General features: G+C 42.2%; 1 long non-coding RNA gene across 1 annotated transcript in view; it reads left to right on the top strand.

Annotated features, from left to right (window-relative positions):
* The first annotated feature begins 323 nt into the window (after nt 1–323).
* LOC132832314 (uncharacterized) overlaps nt 324–11842 on the top strand; it is a 128845-nt gene continuing 117326 nt past the window's right edge. The window contains exon 1 of the long non-coding RNA XR_009646926.1: nt 324–503. This is a non-coding gene — a long non-coding RNA (uncharacterized LOC132832314). The remainder of the gene's footprint in view (nt 504–11842) is intronic.

The raw sequence follows: 11842 nt of genomic DNA, 5'->3' as shown, positions 1-11842 counted from the left end.
TGCAAGTAAAACAAAATTGGCTTCATGAATCTACAATGTTAGTTTATTGTTGCATTCTTGAAGAATATTTGTTTCTTACGCTAATTGCAAACTTCAGTATTCAGAAAACTGCCACAAGAATTGAATTTCATGGAAAAACAAATTAAACCATGCAATATAATTCCAGTACTCCAACAGAAAAACCATGAAATGAAAAGTTATGTTAATATAATTCATTTATCTTGATGTAGTGTCCTCTAAACTTCGCTGTGAGTATTGTTAGATTTTTACTGAAACATTTATTATTAATAATTCTGTCGATCATCTGATTCTTCTAGGAATTGGGTAACATTGCTAAAGTGAGATGGTGGCTCAGTAGTTTGCACTGCTGCCTCAGTGCCAGGGACCTGAATTCAATTCCAGCCTGAGTCGACTACCTATGTGGAATTTGTGTGTTCTACCCGTGTCTGCATGGGTGTTCGTTGGGTGCTCAGGTTTCCTCCCACAGTCCAAAAATGTACAAGGTATGTAGATTAACTGTGCTAAGTTACCCATAGTATTCAAGGATGTGTAGTTTGGGTGGCAGGGATGGTGTTGGGGGCAGGTGAGTCTGGGTGGGTTGCACTTCAGAGGACCGGTGGACTCAAATGGCTACTTCCACACTGTACGGGTTCCATGATTTAAAGATACTTTGCCACATGGCATAATCTGTTAGTCCTTCAAACCTCTTACACATGTCAAGTATGTGCAGGCAAGGTGGGTTAGCCATGGGAATTGTGGGGTTAAAGGGTAGGGATGTGGGTCTGGGGAGGATCAATGTGGACTCAATGGACTGAATAGCCTGTTTCCACATGATCAGGATTCTGTGGAATATGCACACTTTGAGAACTTGTGATGGTTTCCTCTGCTGATACTGATTGTCCAAGAGAAATAGTTCAGCTATGCACTGCTGTTTTGTTAAAGTTACTGATGTTTCCAGTAACAGTAAAGTTAAAGGATGGAATCTAATAGAGCTTGTATGATATGGATTATGGCAAAATTTGTGTCTGAAATGTATAAGAAGTCCAGCAAGGGCTATCTTAACTTAAGAATCAATTCCTGCATCTACAAAGTAGTGAGGTCACTTGCCAACTAAGGGAAACTATTGCTTCTAATTACCTTTATTAAAGCCACAACTCCCCTCAAATGTTTAGTTTCCTATTTTAGTAAAGCACTATACTGGTTGTCCATTGCATCCCTGCCTTGCCTCACAGCTGGAAATACAAGATTAGATTACCTACAGTGTGGAAACAGGCCCTTTGGCCCAACAAGTCCACACCGACCCGCTGAAGCGCAACCCACCCATACTCCTTCACCTAAGGCTATGGGCAATTTAGCATGGCCAATTCACTTGACCTGCACATTCTGGATTGTGGGAGGAAACCCACGCAGACACGGGGAGAATGTGCAAACTCCACACACTCAGTCGCCTAAGACGGGAATTGAACCCTGGTCTCCGGTACTGTGAGGCAGCATTGCTAACCACTGTGCCACCATGCCGCCCATACAAGGCTCACAGTATTGCTGCATTACCATGTCGTTTAGAACAGACATAAAGCCAGGAAGCTTGTGATGGTTCAAAAATAGAAATTGCTGTGAAACTTTGCAGACCTGGCAGCATCTGTGGAGAGAAAGCAGAGTTGACATTCTGGTGTTGTTCTGAAGAACAGTATTGTTCTGAGAAAGGGTCACTGGATCAGAAATGTTAACGCTGCTTTCTCTTCACAGATACTACCAGACCTGTTGAGTTTTCCAACAATTTATTTTTAGTTTCTGATTTCTAGCATCAATTCCCGGCACCCACGGCCCTCTGTAAATTAGCGAAATAACTTATCTCATACCTCCTTTAAAATGTTTCCCCTTCACCCTAAACCTGTGCCCCTGAGTATTTCAAATTTCCACCTGGAGGAAAAGACACCAACCATCCAGCCTATCTATGCCTCAAAACTTTACATACCTCTATCAGATTACCCCCTCAGCCTGACATTCGAGTGAAAACGACCCAAGTTTTCCAACTTTTACTTGTAGCTAATGCACTCCAATCCAGACAACATCCTGGTAAAGAATCAAGGGTTAGGGGGGGAAGGCAGGAGAATGCATTGATTAACAGCCATGATCAAATGGCAGAGTGACTCGAGAGACCAAATAGCCTCGTTCTGCTATCTTAGTCTTATTAAAGCCTAAGTAAGATTTTCACAGTATTAAAGCTGTTTAATGTAATTGGTCCATACAGAAAAAAAGGCTTTTGGTCAAACATAATATATGTTTTGTGTTTAATTATACTTGTCCTTGGATGGCTGTTCAAAAAAATAAACACTCATATAAAATATTAATATTTGGTTTACGTCTGAAAGTGATTGCACACTTTGCACTGCATTAAAATTTGCTTCAATTTGTCGAGGAATATTGTCTACATTTATTTCAGGATATTTTAGATATCTAACTTTTTTTAAGTAGTTAATGTAGTTTTCTCATGTCACATTCCACAGACAGGTTGTATATTCTTTGCACGCATATTCATGATTCTCTAGTATCCTCACAATTCATTGCTTCTGTAATCATCATGCTTTTAAATTCAAGTAAATGAAACCAGAAAACAATTTTAAATCCTGTGAAGGAACAGAGAACCTGACACTACCTTTTTCATACATTCAACCTAAAAATATTCTTACCAGAGAAATCGGTGCTCTTCTCATAAAAACAAATAGATTAAGAGGAGATCTAATCAAGGTGTTCAAAATAAGGAGAACTTTAGATAATGTTTTACATTTGTCAAGGTGGCATGGTGTCTCAGTGGTTAGCACTGCTGCCTCACAGCACTAGGGACCCAGGTTCAAACCCCACCTTGAGTGACTGTGTGGAGTTTGCAGATTCTCCCCGTGTCTGTGTCAGTTTCCTCTGGGTACTCTGGTTTCCTCCCACAATCCAGAGATGTGTAGGTGTGGTGAATTGACCAAGCTAAGTTGTCCATAGTGTTGGGTGCATGGGGAATGGGTCTGGGTGTGTTACTGTTCGGAAGGTTGGTGTGGACTGGTTGGTCTGAAGGGTCTGTTTCCATACTGTAAGGAATCTAATCTAACCTAGTTAAGTTAGTAGCTAGGGGCATAAATTAGGAGATTTCATTTATATACATGATTTGTGGTATATCCTATAAAGAATAATGAAATAGAATCCATCAGAACTTTTTAAAAGTGAATAAATATTTTTGAGGAATAATGATAGAAAATGGACATAAGAATTTGACTTTGAAAATTAACTTTCAAAGTGCCAGGAGGATGATGCGGGTGAATTATTTCTTCCTTTACTGTAAAATTCTGGGGTTTATGGTTCTTCCTTTTCAGAAGAAAGAACAATTTGTATTTATGTAATTTTTTTATCCACTAGATGTCTCTAAGCACCTCACAGCTATTGAAGTACCTTTCGAAGTATAGGCAGTCACAGGTGACACAACAGCCAATATGCACATAGCAATATGATAATGATCAAGTAGCAACCTGTTTGCTGATGTTGATTGAAAGTAAGAGGCAGAACACAACGGATAACTGCCCTGATCTTTTTTGGAAATAATACCACGGGATATTTTACATTCACCCAAGCATGGAGGCAGATAGGGCCTACGTTTAACATCTCATGTAAAACATGGGACCTCTGGCATTACACTGATCCTTCAGCATAGCATTGGAATGTGAGCTTCAACTTTTGTTTCCAAGACTTTGAACCTGGAACTCTGTGACTCAGAAAAGGTTATTATATCTGAAAAGATTTTAAAATCCGAGTAATTAATTCAGTTTCTGCTTTTTCAAATTTTATATTTTTATTTCTTATGACTTATAATTTTCCTCCAAATCTGTGTAATAGTGTATGAAAAGTTTCTGAAGGTCCATGTACGCAATATCAACAGTGTTACCCTCATTAATCTTTCTGTTGCCTCTTCAAAAAACTCCAAATGATTTAAACATGATTTCCTCTTTAGAAATCCAAACTTCCAAATTAACTCAATGTAATCTCTAATTCTACCCTGATAACTGTCTTTTAGAAACTTCCCTATCACTGAAGTTAAATTGACTTGTCTGTAATGCTGAGTTTATCCTTACAAACATGGCCCTGATGTTTGTAACTGCCCAGTCTTTTGGTACCTCCCCAGAGTCTAAGGAAGACAAAGTTTATGGCCAGTGTGCCTGGAATTTCCACACTCTTTCTGTCTTGCTTCAAAATCCTTGGATCCTCACCCAGCCTCAGTGCCTTGATGACAATGTCTTTTGCTCTTGGCACTCACATTTGTTCTAGTTGCTCAACTTCCATCTCTGAACAGCAGAAAGAACATCATTGTCCAGCACTTTTCAATCAAAGGAAGTCATATTGGACTCAAGGTTAAGCCTGTTTCTCTTTCCACATATACTATCAAACCTGTTGAATTTCCCCAGTTTTCTTTCTTGATTTTATTTCGGATTTTCATCATCCATAGTATTTTTCCTTCATTTCTCCCAGTTCTGCCACCTTCAAATTCACCTCCAAAAGCTCTGGGAAAATTATTCTACAATATTCAAGATTGACTGCCTAAGAGATTGGTTAGCCCTCACTACATTCAATCTGTCATTACCGTGTTTACATTTTCAGTGCACTTTGACATGAGTAGCATTACTGAATAATAATAATCCCAAATCAAAGTGGCAGAACGTCACATTACGCACTGATACTGAAGATAGCAATCTGTTATCAGTCAACCTACTCAAGCACTGGGATAAATCTCAATGTCAATTGCCTGTACATTTTTTAAAAATGCTCTAACCTTGTGTAGATCACTGACATTGGAATCTGTGATTTTATGGCAACCAAACCCTTCTGTACTCAAAATACCGGACCAAACAGTCCTTTCTTTACCTTATTCTTTGCTATAGTATAATGAGCCTAAGCACAGCATGTGTATATTATTTAAGTGTAGGAAAGAAAATTTTATAGACTTTCTGTAATCTAATCTCTTGTGGGGAAAGCTTCTGGAATCTGTTCAGTCCTATCTTCCTCAGCAAAATCTCTGCTGCAACTACATCTGTTGCGCCTGTTCTATACCCATTTAGAATGCGGGATTTTGTGCAAGATGCATTGACATAGTGTCCTGCAAAATTTAACGATATACGTTGTCTGACCATTCAAATACCACAGTCAATGTTTTAACCTAAGAAAAAAGTAAAGAAATGCATGCCAAAGGTTTTGAATTGTCTCAGTGCAGAAGGCCATGTCCAAAATGATTTAATTCGTTGCTCTGCAAGATATATACTGTAGTTCCCCCCCCCACCATACCCACAGGCGATACATTCCAGGACCTACCACAGAAGCCCGAAACTACAGATAGGTGCAAACCCATTCATTTAAAAGAGAAATCTCCCTTCCCAGTGGCCTCCTGGTCCCTGGTTCTGGAATGTTCCCTTTTATATGTTCGGGCCACAGTAAACCACGGGTAAGTGAAACGGCGGTAACAAGTGGCGGTAACCAGCTGGAATACTCCATCCCAGGCAATATCTTGGTGAAATACAAACAGACATTGCTGGAAAAACACAGCAGGTCTGGCAGCATCTGTAGAGAGAAAGCAGAAATAATGTTTTTGGTACACTGATCCTTCTTCAGAACTGATAGTAGTTAAGAAAAGGTTAGTATATATGCTGAAGTGGCAGGGTTAGGAAGGATGGGGGTGATGGTGGGGGGTGGGTGGGATGGGTGGTGGTTGGTGGAATGATGGTGATTGCTGTTCATGGCCACTATTGGTAGGAGAGAGTGGGTTGGTTATGGTGTCAGCCCATTGATAACAAGGCCTGGTGTGTAGGGTGAGGTAAAGACATAGAATGTGCTGAGGCCCTAAACTTATTGAACTCAAAATTAAATCCTGAAAACTGCAGGGTCCCAAGCATCCTGATGAATGCAAGACAAAATAATTCGTCAAAATGTTCCTTTTGTTTTTGACAATGTCTTGGTCTGTACCACTAAATGATTTGAAAGCTTGCTTTCATTGCTCTGGATATTGACATCTTAAACTATATCTATGCATGCAGAGAAAATGATCACGTATCCACGCATTTCTTCATATTTCTGTCCTTCTGCAGGAGACTAATGCGCACAAAAAGCGGGAACGTGTCTAACTGGTGTGTGAAGCTAGGGTTAATGCATGACAGGGCTCTTGAGCACAGTGAGCAGAAGGTGTCTAGTTTGAAGAAGACATTGGATATCTACTGTGATCCAGCTGAGAAAGCTTCCACTCTTATCTCTTCCAGCTGCACATGAAGCAGCAACATCTAAAAATATCTTGGGTAAGAGTGGTGACTCACAATGCTCCAAACTTTTGTGTTTTTTTATGCAGCTCAGAAAGTTACAGTCGGGATCTGTGACATTCCGATGACTTCTAGAAAATGTGCCAATGATGAACCTAACACTGATGATGAACCTCTGTTGATTTGTCCATTGATGAGCTGATGGTGATGCATTGGCAATCAATGGAATGTTTGGTAGAAGTGCCAGCGACCAAGTTTAGACAGGAGCAAATGACTCTACTCAACTTTTCATTTTGATACTCTGGCTTGTCTGCTACTGTGGACAGGTGGTGGCTACTATGGATAACCCAGTCCATCATAATATTTAGTATCAGTGCGATGCATGTAAGTACCTTCACTTCATCACTCAAGCCAAGGATGCATTTATTCACAGGCTAGATGAGAAGGGGCCAAGGCACTTTGACATCCCTCCAGGTTTCCCATTCCTCAAGGAGTGATGGAGGGTGCCATGTGCACTGACAGGTTGGAGGAGACCTCCCAGTGATCAGCATTTCTGAAAATTCTAGAGGTACATGGCATCTCCACTTCTATTCCTTGGGTTCCATCTACCTCATTCTGGTTCAGCCAATGAGGTTGCAACTACCAGCAGATCAGAGCCCTCTGGGCACACCACCAGACAATGCCCACTAAAGTCACCTGACGTGAAGTAGTAAAGTTGGCATCAGGCTTCATCAAGCTCATCTGCATCTTTTTATTACGTAAGATCCAAACCTAGAAATATGAAAAAAAACGTCAAATGACTTTGAAATCATTTTGGATGCATAGATGTCATTTTTGTGTAGAATCAAGCCCTCTTCTCCTATATATGACTTTGTATATAATCAGTGTGGTCTCTTTCTATCTGTCAAGGCTTCTGATTGGTTCTATGTAGGAATCCTGTTGATGCCAAGTAGCTCTCAGTGCTGCATGTGTACAGAATATGATCTGAGGGGACCTAGCAATAGAGGCAAATTTGACAGTTGTGTTAAACTAGCTTTCTGGATCCATGGTGTGTGCAAAAACAGATGTGTGTGCCTAAAAAAGGCATCTGTAAACTCTCAAAAGCAGTTGAGGGTGATGACTGGGAGATGCTACAGAAGTCCCAGTGAGTCTTGAAAGGTGGGGAAGACATTCAATCTTGCCATAATCATCAGTGCCACAGGTATTGCACTTCAGGATTTGGCAAATGAAGGTGACAACATCCTTAACTATGCAAAGACATCACTGGCACTGCCTTTCAGTCAACTTTAGGTAGCTACAATGCCAACAATAGAACCTCCTGTCGGTACATTTACTCTGAATACCCTGGTTCCCCTCTTCAGATGCTGCTTGATGATCTACCATTAGAGCCTCTGTGCTTTGGGTTTTTGCTACTCTAAGTGCTTAGCATTCCATCCCCACCTTCTGCTGCTTCTCTGTAGCCAGTACAGCTCCTGAGTTGAAATGACCAATCATTTTTCATCCAGGGAAGAATCTGTGAACAAATATGGAGAAAGAAATATTGTTTCCGTTTGAGAACGTGTCCAGTTAACCTAATGTTTGGTCCTAATCAGGCTGGTCTGAAGTGAAAGCCTAATCTTCAGCCATCTTAATGAGTTGAGATCCACACTGCTTGACTTGCTTGCCTTCTTCCTTCAGCCATGTCTAAGAAATTTGTCAACTTGAGCATTATGGTACATTGTTGAGAGTGTGGTTCTGGAAAAGCACAGCAGATCAGGCAGCATCTGAAGAGCAGAATAATCAACATTTCAAGCAAAAGCCCTTCATCAGGAATGTTCCTCGGACGTTGCCGGACCTGCTGTGTTTTTGCAACACTCCACTCTCGACTCTTATGTCCAGCATCTGCAGTCCTCACTTCCTCCATTATGGTACATTCCATGCATGTGGCATGTTGCTCATTCTGACTCTGTGACCTTTGTTATTATCTGCTATACAGCCCTGCCATCTTGGAATTAAGACCATGTAGAATGGCTTCACTGCCATGTCCATAAGATCCAGGTTCCTGGGTAGTAAAAGGTTCTGCAGATTTTCACATGGACCATCACTGCCGCAGCACCCACCCCAAACTCATCTCATCTTCCCTCACCTCAATGTTATTGAATGTGTGTTGCCCTTCAGCTGTATAAACAACAGGCGTCTGGTATGCTTCAGGCTTCTCTTCCAGCTGGCTTCATCCATGATTATCCTTGACCTTCCTGAGCTCATTCCCATACTGCTTTCCAAGCAAAGCTTTTCACCATTCTTTTCCCTTTTTCCCTTTCCTTTTCCCCCTTTTTCATTCCTATTTCAACTCACCAGCATGACACCACAGTGTTCCGTTGTCTCAATATACAGTTCTCACCTATTCCCTTGATTGATTGCTCTGACTCGGACCCCTTGATGCCCCAATTGCCTACCTCCAATTCCCCAAGATTCTTACTCCCCTGCCATTCCATGCCACCTTTTTTATGTAAGTATTCTGTTGACTCCTTTTTTTTGTTTTGAACACCTTATTGTTTGAGTGCCCTATTTTCACCTCTCTGTCCCCAAAACACCAGTCAGGTTTGTCGGTAGTAATCATTGAGGATGGGCAGCATCTTAGGGTTGTGAGCAGTGTGGGTTTTGGCAAGATTGGTGGCAGAATTGGATGGCATGTCAGCAAGGCATATTGACATTGGGAGCATGGTGTACCATCTTTTGTGTTTTTGACAAACAGTGTAGACAGTTTCATCCTAGGAAGTGGCACATTACCAATTAAGGGGACTTATTGTTCTTAAACACTTTGTTAATAGCCCCATTTGCTTCGTTATGTTTCAGCTTCCTGTCTTACCAATCACGTCGATTTAAATTCAATGTCAAGAAATTTCAATTTCAGCTAACTGAGAGCTCTATCTTGCTTGTATCTGAGGACATGATCCATGGGAACTGGCATGCCTGCATCTCTTGTCCATGGAATTGGTATTTGACATTTGCTGACCCTTCACCATCACAGTACATCTGATACATTTGCAGGACACGCAGAAAGCATATGTGTACTGCAGAGCACACTATTGAACAGCTACAACAAGGATGCTTTGCACAGGGAAACACCTCCAGCTCACTGACTGGACCCGGCTGCAGCTTGGGGCTGTCCACTTGCAGACCACTCACTTAGCATTAACCTACGTGTTAACCCAATTCCTGCACTGATCAGCAGTACTTGATCAGTGGGGGTGCAGGTGGAGAGGGGTGGGGGGGGGGGGGGGGGTGGTTGAGGGTGTGGTAGGTGGCAAAGGGTTGACATCTTACTGTATGCTACATCAATCTCACATCTGCACTGCGTGCAAGCAGCTTTCATAGTAAACAGCACGTGTGCAGCAAAAAAGAAGCCATGTGCATGGTCAGGTATCTGCTGCGGTGTTTCCAGTGAGAAGAGGTCCATGCCCTACTGTCCTGACAGTGGGTAATGCTCCATAATAGTAAGTCTAGGGGTATTGCCTGCTTGGAGCTGAGCAGGAGCCTGGCCTCATGCGGACACCCAAGAGCCAGGAGCCTGGTTATTCTTGTTCACCAAGCTATGGACATGTTGCAATGAAATTCTCATCAGTTGTGCTAGCACACTTTTTTTAAAGCTAAGATTCCCACCAAGGTGTTTGCTCTGAGTTTGTGGTGGGTGCAGAAGACAGCCTTACTGATGTTTCTTCTGAGACTTTGGTACCCAGGTCCTAAAATGTCAAGGAGCTGGTTTCTCAGGAGCCATCAAAATGGTGAACATGCTAGCAGTATCTGCAAGATGAGAAAAGGTGTTGTGGCCAGTGATTTGAAATAATATGCAACTAATAAGATTGACCGTAACGTTACTGTCAGAGTTACAATGGAATGAAGAGTGGTACATAGATGTCTTGATATCTATTGGTGGTCCTGGTCTTCTCCCATGAGGTGCAGGATTCTCTCCTTTATAGGCGGTGAAGAATCTGGTGTCTGGCACCTGCCTGGCCCTTTCAGCCCCATCTGTGGTTTGCATTCTCCTTGAATGACCAGAAAGGAAGGATAGAATAAGATGAAAATGGGTGGCACACTGTCATTACTGCTATTGCAGACAGTCACAGCTCTTCCTTTGCAGCTTTCTGTGCAACATTTTGTTAAAGACCTTCTGGAAATCCAAATAGATCATGTTCAATGGCTCTCCTTTGTTGAACATGCTCATTATGTCCTTCAAAGAATTCTAACCAATTTGTCAGGCATTCCCTCCCAGTAATAAATCCATACTGACTCAGCCATATTTTACCAAAGCTTTCCAAGTACTCCACAATCTCATTTGTAGTGCACCCTGAAATCTTCCTCATCAGAGGCACAGACAAATGTTTCTGTGGCCAGCAGCAGAAAGTCAGAATGATGTGTTGCCTGTCTGGTGCCAGGATCAAGGATGTCTCAGAGAGGGTGCAGAATGTGCTCAAGGAGGAGAGGGACCAGCAGAGTTCATGGTATACATTGGAACCAATGACATAGGAAGGGAAAAGGATGAAATTCAGAAGGGAAATGATAGAAACTTAGGCCAGAAATTAAAAAGGAGATCCTTGAGGGTAGTAATCTTTGGATTACTCCTGGTGCTACGAACGAATGAAGGTAGTAATGGGAGGATAGCGCAAATGAATGCGTGGCTGAGGAGCTGGTGTATGGTAGAAAGATTCACATTTTTGGATCATTGGAATCTCTTCAGGGGTAGAAGTGACCTGTACAAGAAGGATGCAACTGAATTGGAAGGTGACTAATATACTGGCAGGGAAATTTGCTAGAACTGCTCGCCAGGATTTAAACTGGTACAGTGGAGGTGGTGGTAGGACCCGCCACCTGATGAAGGGCTTATGCCCAAAATGTCGAATTTCCTGTTCCTTGGATGCTGCCTGACCTGCTGCGCTTTTCCAGCAACACATTTTCAACAGTTTACAAGGATGTTGCCAGGGTTTGAGGATTTGAGCTATAAGGAGAGGCTGAACAGGCTGGGGCTGTTTCCCCTGGAGTGTCGAAGGCTAAGGGGTGACCTTATAGAGGTTTGCAAAATTATGAGGGGCATGGATAGGATAAATAGACAAAGTGTTTTCCCTGGGGTCGGGGAGTCCAGAACTAGAGGGCATAGGTTTTGAGTGAGAGGGGAAAGATGTAAAAGAGACCTAAGGAGCAACTTTTTCACACAGAGGATACGTGTATGGGATGAGCTGCCAGAGGGTGTGGTGGAAGCTGGTACAATTGCAACATTTAAAAGGCATTTGAATGGGTATATGAATAGGAAGAGTTTGGGGGGATATGGGCTGGTTGCTGGCAAGTGGGACTAGATTGGGTTGGGATATCTGGTCAGCATGGACGGGTTGGACCAAAAGGTCTGTTTCCATGCTGTACATCTCTGTGAGTCTATGACTCTCCTCATAGGTAGTACCCTCCATACCAGGTAACATTCTGATGAACCTCCTATGCACTCTCTCCAAAGCATCTACATCCTTTTGGTAGTGTGGCAACTAGAACGCAGTACGCAGTATTCCAACTGTGGCTGAACCAATATCCTACCTGCC

The sequence above is a fragment of the Hemiscyllium ocellatum genome, chromosome 34 (genome assembly GCF_020745735.1).
Source record: "Hemiscyllium ocellatum isolate sHemOce1 chromosome 34, sHemOce1.pat.X.cur, whole genome shotgun sequence".
Classification (NCBI taxonomy): Eukaryota; Metazoa; Chordata; class Chondrichthyes; order Orectolobiformes; family Hemiscylliidae; genus Hemiscyllium; species Hemiscyllium ocellatum.
This window is presented reverse-complemented; position numbering and strand designations above follow the sequence as displayed.